Source organism: Bos taurus, chromosome 7 (assembly GCF_002263795.3).
Source record: "Bos taurus isolate L1 Dominette 01449 registration number 42190680 breed Hereford chromosome 7, ARS-UCD2.0, whole genome shotgun sequence".
Taxonomy (NCBI): Eukaryota; Metazoa; Chordata; class Mammalia; order Artiodactyla; family Bovidae; genus Bos; species Bos taurus.
The window spans coordinates 1,969,306-1,977,356 of NC_037334.1; the positions used below are offsets into that span (position 1 = coordinate 1,969,306).

Sequence of the window (8,051 nt, forward strand, 5' to 3'; positions counted from 1 at the left end):
TGACAACAAAGGTCTGTCTAGCCAAAGCAATGGTTTTTCCAGTAGTCATGTCTGGATGTGAGAGTTGGACCATAAAGAAAGCTGAGCACCAAAGAACTGATGTTTTTGAACTGCGGTGTTGGAGAAGACTCTTGAGAGTTCCTTGGATGGCAAGGAGATCCAACAAGTCCATCCTAAAGGATATCAATCCTGAATATTCATTGGAAGGACTGATGCTGAAGCTGAAACTCCAATACTTTGGCCACCTGATGTGAAGGACTAACTCATTGGACAAGACCCTGATGCTGGGAAAGATTGAAAGCAGGAGGAGAAGGGGACGACAGATGATGAGATGGTTGGATGGCATCACCAACTTGATGGACATGAGTTTGAGCAAGTTCCAGGAGTTGGTGATGGACAGGGAAGCCTGGTGTACTGCAGTCCATGGGGTCACAAAGAGTCAGACATGACTGAGGGACTGAACTAAACTGAACCACTGAAATCATCTAGGCCTTCAGTTCTTTTTTTTGTGGTGGGGGGTGGGGGGTAGTTTTTGGTTATGGTTATTTAATAGATTTAGGTTGTGGTAGAGGATCTCCAAACTGGGATGCCATCCATTTCTTACCCCTCTGTGTGCATTCCTTTGCATATATCTCCCTCTCTTGAGGCTAATGTGGTCTTAAGACTTATTTTGACGAATAGAATATGGGAAAATGACAGTCAGTTTAAGTTCTGTCCCGTAGGAGCCCCAGCAGCTCACGCTTTCCCTCTTGAAGTCAGCCACAATAGAGAAAATATGACTGCTCTGAGGCTGCATGGTTAAGAGGGAGCTCAAGAGAAGAGACCATCTGAAGGAGCGCTAGGTACCAGACATGTGAGTAATGCATCCGTGAACTTTCCAGCGTGGCCCGTCTGCCAACTGAAAGGAGCAGGCTGAGTCATCCCGGCCAACGCCATTGGATGGGGAGAAACACCCAACTGAAGTCAATTAATTCAGCAGCCACGCAATGGTTGTTGTTTTTGTTATTTTAAATTGCTAAGTTTTGGGACTGGCTGTGAAGCCATAGGACACTAAAAAATAGGGCTATTCATATTGTTTCTTTTTTCACGTGTGTCACTTTTGGTAGATTTTGTTTCAAGGAACTTATCCATTTCATCTAAAATCTTGAGTTTATTATTATAAAGTTGTTTATAATAATCCCTTATGCTGCTGCTGCTGCTGCTAAGTCGCTTCAGTTGTGTCCAACTCTGTGCGACCCCCCAAACGGCGGCCCACCAGGCTCCTCCGTCCATGGGATTTTCCAGGCAAGAGTACTGGAGTGGGTTGCCATTGCCGTCTCTGAATAATCCCTTATACTTTATATCTATTGGCTCTGTAGTGATGTCTTATCTTCTATTTTGGATATTTGTAAGTTTTTCTTTTTATCTTGATTAGTTTTGCTGGGTTTTAAAAATTTTTTATTAATCATTTCAGAGTTATCTTTTGGCTTTATTATTTTTTATTTATTTGCTTGTTTTTATTTAATTGACTTTGGTTTTTATTATTTCTTTCCTTCTACTCATTGTGGGATTAATGTGTTCTCCTTTTTAGTAAATTTGAGCTATCAGTTTTTAATCTTTGTTTTATTTTTTATTATAGAATTTTATGATTGAATATTTCCTTGTAGGCACTGCTTTAAGTTCATTCCATAAAATTTCTTACTTTTTATTTTCATCATCATTCAGTTAAAATATTTTCTAATTTTCCTACTAATTTTTTATCATGAGTTATTGGGTCAGGAAGATCCGCTGGAGAAGGGATAGGCTACCTAAGCCAGTATCTGCAGGCTTCCCTTGTGGCTCAGCTGGTAAAGAATCTGCCTGCAATGTGGGAGACTTGGGTTCGATCCCTGGGTTGGGAAGATCCCCCAGAGAAGGGAAAGATTACCCACTCCAGTATTCTGGCCTGGAGAATTCCATGGGCTGCATAGTCCAAGCAGTCGAAAAGAGTCTGACATGACTGAGCAACTTTCACTTTCATTTAGAAGAATGTTGTTTACTTTTCAAATATTTAGGAGGATTTTCTGGATATCTATTGTTCTTGACTTTTAATTTAATTCCATTATGCTCAGAAAACATACTATAAGATTTTATCTTTTGCACTTTATTGAGACTTATGACTCAGTATACGGTCTATTTTGATAAGTGTTCGTGTGCAGTTGAAAAAATGTGTACTTTAAAATCGTTCAGGGAGATATTCTGAAAGTGTCAGTAAGAGCATGATCATTGATAATGTGGTTCAGATCTTTTATATGATTACTATTTCTTTTTTTTGTCTCCTCATTCTGTAAATTACTGAGGTAGAGGCTCCAAAATCTCCAGTCATGATTGGCAAAATTTTTATTTTTCTCATTTTGTTACTCAGTTTTTGCTTTATGATTTTTGAAGTTCAGTTATTAGGTGCAAAATTAAGATTTTAATGATTTCCTGCTGAGTTAACGCTTGTGGTATTATGAAACGTCTCCCTTTATCTGTGGAAATGCTTTGCCTTGAAGTCTGCTTTGTTTTATTTTAACGTAACCCTACCAGTTTTCTTACTTTTACTATTTTCATACTTTCCCATCCTTTCATCTTTAATCTGTGTCTTTATATTTCACATTTATATAGTTGGGCATTGTTTTTATTTTTTATTTATTAAAACTTGTATTTGCTTATCTATTTTTGGCTGCCCTGGGTCTTCACTGCCAAGTGAGGCCTCTCTCTAGTTGCGGTGTGTGGGCTCTCTTGCGGCTTCTCTCGGTACCGAGCACCGGTGCCGCAGGCTTCAGTAGTCGAAGCACGTGGGCTCCGTCGTTGCGGCATGCAGGCTCTAGAGTGTGGGCTCAGTAGTTGTGGTGTGCGGCCTTACTTGTCCTGCAACATGTGAAATCTTCCCAGACCAGGGACTGAGCCTTGCATTGGCAGGAAGATTCTTATCCACTGGATCACCAGGGAAGTCTGGGCATTGTTTTTACTGTAAAGTAAAAAACTTTAATAAATAAATTAAATAAATTTATTAAAATAAATAATTAAAAAGTCTACTCTGACAACCATTTCCTTTTAATCACAGTATTCAGCTCAGTTTTACTAAATTATATAGTGAGCTTTAAGTATGACATGTAATTATTTATTTGTCCCATCTGCTTTGTGTTCTTCCTCTTTTGTGCTTTCTTTTGGATTAATCAAATACTTTGTATTCTTTTTTTCATTTTCTTTATTGGCATCAAAGCTATTTTTCTTTTTATTTTTGTTGGCTCTTTAAGGATTATGTGTTATTAATTCATCACAGTCTAATTATAATTAATATTGTTTAACTTCCCACATTGTTATTCACACTTAACAGATATAAGAAACTAATGGCAGTACGTGGGGAGAGAGCATATTAGCCACGATCGGGTACGTACTCAGGCTCTTTCGCCCCACGTTTTGTAAATAATGACTATGTAACAGCTGGGATCATTTGTAGCACTGCGCATGCACGTCACGAGGTCCTTGCTTAGTCACGGGTTGGGGGCTGTACATATATGTGAGCTCCACCTAAAAGGTGGAGGCGTTGTTGTTGCTACATGGCTGTGTCTGTTGGGTCAGCCATGAGAAGAGAGAATTGTGGAACGGGTGCTGCGTCAGCCAGGAGAGAATACTGTTGTGGCTGCTGTGTCAGCCAGGAGAGAGGTTGTGTTGTGTTAGGTTATGCGATGGCTGCTGCTTCACCAGCCAGGAGAGAATAAATGTGTCTCCTCAAGCCTTCTTGCAGCCTCTGAGCTCGCGTCTTGCCTACCCTGGGTTCAGCAAACCGTGCGGATAGTGTGAACAGCGAGACAAATGGCGTCACGAACAGGATAAGGAGCACGCACAGCCTAACTTCATTTTCCTCTCCATCCTTTGTGATGTAGCCATAATTTTAATTTATGTATAGTATAGACCTCAGTTTATAATGTTACTATTTTCACTTTTAATGGGCATTTGTCTTTTAAGTAAATTAAGGGGGAAATCTAGTGTTTTAGATTAGATATAACATTTTCAGTGTTTGTCATTTTTTCCTGTGGATCTGTTTCTATTTGGTAAAGTGTAAATTTGAGCTGTCAATTTTTAATCTTTGTTTTTTTTTCTATTATAGACTTTTATGATTGAATATTTCCTTGTAGGTATATTTATCTAAAGATATTTCCTTGTAGGAAATATTTATTTAAAGATAAAGATATCATTTATCTTTAGCCTATAGTGCATATCTGCTAGGAACCATTTCTTTCAACTTTAAAAAAGTCTGAAATGTCTTTATTTTGCTCTCCTTTTAAAGAATATCTTTGTTGTATACAAATTCTTAGAATACAGTTTTTTCTTTCTTCCTTTCAGTGTTATTCTGTGTTATACACTGTGTTATAGAGTGTTATTCTGTAATAACTTGTGGTCTCCATCATTTCAATGAGAAGATAGCTGTCTTTGTGTCGTTCCTCTCATGTATTTATTTAGTCATTTTTCTCTTGTTGCTTTCAGAGTTTTCCCTTCATCTTTGGTTTTCAGCAGTTTGATTGTAATGTGCTTGCTTGTGCTTTTCATTGTGTTTATCCTGCTTGGGGTTCGCTTAGTTTCTTGAATCGGCAAGTTAACATTTTTCACTACATTTAAGAAAATGCCAATCACTGTTTTTTTTGTTTTTGTTTTTTAAATTGTTTCTTTCTTGTTCTTTCTTTGCTTTCCTCTGAGAGCTGAACTGGACTTATGTTAGACTATTTAACGTTGTCCCCCAGGTCACTGGGACTTTGTTCATGTTTTTAAATTTTTAAAAAATCTTTTTCCTTCAGACTGGAAATTGTTATGAATCTGTCTCTGGTTCACTTGTTTTTTTTTTTTTTTTCTCTTGCCATCTTAAATTTGCTTTTAAGCCAATCTAGTAAAATTTTGATTTCTGATATTTTCTTTTCAGTTAGAGAATTTCCATTTGCTTCTCTTTCATAATTTCTGTTTCTCTGTGGACTTCTCCTCATATGGTCACTCATTAGAACTATATTTTTCTTTAAGTTTTTAGCATAATTCTAATAGCTTTAAAGAAAATCCTTGTGTGCTGATTCCAATTTCTGGATCATCTCAGAATCTGTTTCTAACTGCTTTTAAAAAAAACATTATGAGTCATTTTTTCATTTCTTTGCATGGTTAGTAATTTTTTTTTTACTGTATTCTCAAACATTGTAAATTATGCGTTTTAAAGAATCTGGCCTTTTTTTTTTTTTTTTTTTAAAGAGTTTTGAGTTTTGTTCTGGCATACAATTAACAAGACTTAGTTTTAGGCTTGGAGAAGGAAATGGCAACCCACTCCAGTGTTCTTGCCATGAGAATCCCATGGACAGAGAAGCCTGGTAGGCTGCAGTCCATGGGGTCGCATAGAGTCAGACACGACTGAAGCGACTTAGCAGCAGCAGCAGCAACAGCAGTTTTAAGCTTTGCTAGGGCAAAGATTGTTGTGTTCATCTACTGCTGTGTAATAAATTACCCCAAAACTTAGCAGTTAAAAACAACATTTATTATCACACCATTTCTGAAGATTAGGAATCCGGGAGTGACTTGGCTTCATGGTTCTGGCTCAGGAACTCTTTATGAGGTTGCAGTGAGCCATCATTTGGGGCTATAGTCATCTAAGACTCCAACATAGTTGCAAAACATGCTTTCAAGAGTACTCACATGCTTATTGGCAGACCTGTTCTCATTTCTGGCTATGACAGAGACCTCTGTCCTGCTTCATCTGAGCTTTTCCATGTGGGTGGGTGGGAACTAGACAAAGATATGAATAACAGGAGGCGAGGATCACTGGGGAAGCTAGCTACTAGCTTTTGCAAAGGTTTAGAGTAGCACTTTCATGCATTGGAGAAGGAAATGGCAACCCACTCGTGTTCTTGCCTGGAGAATCCCAGGGACGGGGAGGCTGGTGGGCTGCCGTCTCTGGGGTCGCACAGAGTCGGACACGACTGAAGCAACTTAGCAGCAGCAACAGCAGCAGAGTAGCACTTATTCTAGGGTGGGGTTTCTCAACCTTGACACTATTGGCATTTTTAGGCTGGAAAATTCTTCGTCGTGTGTGATTATCTTGTGAACTGTGAGATGTTTAGCAATATCCCTGGCTCTGCACGCTAGATGGCAGTAGTACTTCCCGTCCCCTGGAGAAGGAAATGGCAAGACACTCCAGTACTCTTGCCTGAAAAGTCCCATGGACGGAGGAGCCTGGTGGGCTATAGTCCAAAGGGCGGCAGTAAGTTGGACGCGACTGAGCGACTAAGCACACACAGCACCAGTATGTCTCATCATGACAGTAAAAACAAGATCTCTAGACTTTGCAAGATGTTCTTTGAGGGAGGAGAAAAATCACCTCACCCTTCCAATTTGGAACCACTTCTTTAGGACATGAATCTTACTTGTGTGATGTTGGAATAAATATTATATCTCAGATGAATGCCTTAATGAGGTCTCTTTCATCTGGTTGGACCAGAGCTCCAGTGTCTACTGAAAGAAAGTGAAGACACTCAGTCGTGTCCAACTCTTTGCGACCCCATGGACTGTAGCCAACCAGGCTCCTCCCTCCATGGGATTCTCCAGGCAAGAGTACTGGAGTGGGTTTCTATTTCCTTCTCCAGGGGGATCTTCCCGACCCAGCGGTCGAACCCAGGTCTCCCACATTCCAGGCAGACGCTTTAACCTCTGAGCACCAGGGAAGCCAGTGTCTGCTAGTGTGACATTTAGTATCTCAGCTCTGCTTTCAGCCATGTCAGCTGCTTTCTGCAGGGTCTTTCGGTCTTTCTCCGTACATGTGAAGCCAAGCTCTCAGCCAGTTCCCTTCTCTGTGTTGCTCAAATCTTTACATTTTAGGTGTTTCAATGGCTCTAAACTAACCTCTGCCTTCTCAACTCGGCATTTGTGCTCCCTCTGGTAGAAGAGATCAGGCTCCTTCTTTTTTGTGGTTAGGAAATTGTCCTAGGCCAGGCAGTGCTTGGGGCTCACCTGATGTGCTTCTTTCTCTTAGGGGTTGCAATCCTGAGCTGGCTATAACAATACCTCACAGCATTTTCTTTATATATTTTGTTCCATTAAATCTGCTTAAGGCAGAATGGCAAGTGTGATGGCAATTATTCCATCATGACTGAAGGTAGACTGTACCAACCCAGTGTGGCCGTTGTTTTTAAATGAACCAACGTTAAAAAATCAGAAAATGTTATTGCTCTGGAGAATCATATCTGTCTGTCTACTTGGAACTGACAAACGGCAGTATTTATCCAGACTGATGGTTGCTGTTCATCTTCACATTTTTGCTGTTGGTTTTTTCATTTCTATGAATCCAAGTGCCTTCATCCGTGCCTCTTACAAAAATGGAAAGATATGCTGAGTGGACAGTGTGGTTTTTCTCACACACGTCAAACCTCACTTGTTTCTGTCGTCCACGCTTGAGTTGGTGACCCCTCTTCCTGAAATTTAAGGGGTGATGAGATCCAGGGGAAGAGCACATTCCGGTGTCATCTGTTTTGTCCATAAGTAAAGCTCGGAGGCTGTTTGATTCGAGCCAGCACATCTCCCATGAATTCACCGGGCTGGGGTTAGCCACAGGGCCACCACCATGCAATTATATGGACAGACTTCCTGAGGGGTTGGCTCTGATGTGGTTGTCTGAGTCTACTCAGAAGCTATTCATTTTCCCAAGGGCTCTGGGAAAAGACCCTTTAGTAGCAAGTTACTGAAGGAAAACTCAAAAGGAGAAGAACTGTGCTTTACACGCAGAAGGGTCATCTTCTGATTCAGAACCCATACCACTGTGTTGTGACAAAGCAAGAACAGCCTTTATCCTAAATGGAGGTCACGTGGCTTATTTCCTGAGGGGACCCTGTGCACGAAATCAGAACAACCATCGTTGAATCCATAAACGCAGGAAGAGTCTTGAACTGTGCTTAAGTTGGGTTTGCACACTGGAATGCCCAGAGGGGCCAGATATGCAACATAAATGAATCAAGCTAGATACTGAACAAAATAGAGTGGAGGGGTCTGTGGCCAGTGGAGACCACTTTCTCTGGTCGAGC

General features: G+C 40.4%; 1 non-coding gene across 1 annotated transcript; it reads right to left on the reverse strand.

Moving 5' to 3' along the window:
• Positions 1 to 220: 220 nt before the first annotated feature.
• Positions 221 to 274, reverse strand: MIR11986 (microRNA mir-11986). The gene has a single exon (NR_162280.1). It is a non-coding gene; the product is annotated as a microRNA mir-11986 (primary transcript).
• Positions 275 to 8,051: the final 7,777 nt, after the last annotated feature.